The sequence below is a fragment of the Hemitrygon akajei genome, chromosome 9 (genome assembly GCF_048418815.1).
Source record: "Hemitrygon akajei chromosome 9, sHemAka1.3, whole genome shotgun sequence".
Lineage (NCBI taxonomy): Eukaryota > Metazoa > Chordata > Chondrichthyes > Myliobatiformes > Dasyatidae > Hemitrygon > Hemitrygon akajei.
Genome location: NC_133132.1, coordinates 146,877,173 through 146,878,384, shown reverse-complemented (window position 1 = coordinate 146,878,384; position 1,212 = coordinate 146,877,173).

The following is a 1,212-nucleotide window of genomic DNA, read 5'->3' as shown; positions in this document are numbered from 1 at the left end:
TCTGTGCTGGATCCTTGTCTTCCTGACCAACAGTCCACAATCAGTAACAATGGGCACCTCCACCATGATTATTCTCAATACAGGTGTCCTACAAAGCTGTATTCTCAGTCCCTTACTTTCCTCACTATAGTCTTAAAATTGTGTGGCCAGATTATGCTCCAATTCCATCTACAAGTTTGCAGATGTTACCATTGTAGTGGCCTCTTAACTCAAATGACAATGAATCGGACTACAGGAAGGAGAAAGAGAGCCTAGTGACATGGTGTCATAACCAACAACCTTTCCATCAATGTCAGCAAAACAAACGAGCTGATCATTGATTTCTGGAAGGAGGTCAGTACAGATGTTACTACTGGTATCAGTGGTGTTGAATTTGAGACTATATATAACCATATAACAATTACAGCACGGAAGCAGGCCATCTTGGCCCTTCTAGTCTGTGCCGAACGCTTACTCTCACCTAGTCCCACCGACCTGCACTCAGCCCATAACCCTCCATTCCTTTCCTGTCCATATACCTATCCAATTTTTAAAAAAGTGACAATACCAGACCTGCCTCTACCACTACTACTGGAAGCTCATTCCACACAGCTACCACTCTCTGAGTAAAGAAGTTCACCCTCGTGTTACCCCTAAACTTTTGCCCCTTAACTCTCAACTCATGTCCTCGTTTGAATCTCCCCTACTCTCAATGGAAAAAGCCTATCCACGTCAACTCTATCTATCCCCCTCATAATTTTATATACCTCTATCAAGTCCCCCCTCAACCTTCTACGTTCCAAAGAATAAAGACCTAACTTGTTCAACCTTTCTCTGTAACTTAGGTGCTGAAACCCAGATAACATTCTAGTAAATCTTCTCTGTACTCTCTCTATTTTGTTGACATCTTTCCTATAATTCAGTGACCAGAATTGTACATAATACTCCAAATCTGGCCTCACCAATGCCTTGTACAATTTTTACATTACATCCTAACTCCTATACTCAATGCCCTGATTTATAAAGGCCAGCATACCAAAAGCTTTCTTCACCACCCTATCCACATGAGATTCCACCTTCAAGGAACTATGCACCATTATTCCTAGATCACTCTGTTCTACTGCATTCCTCAATGCCCTACCATTTACCATGTATGTCCTATTTTGATTATTCCTACCAAAATGTAGCACCTCACACTTATCGGCATTAAACTCCATCTGCCATCGCTCAGCC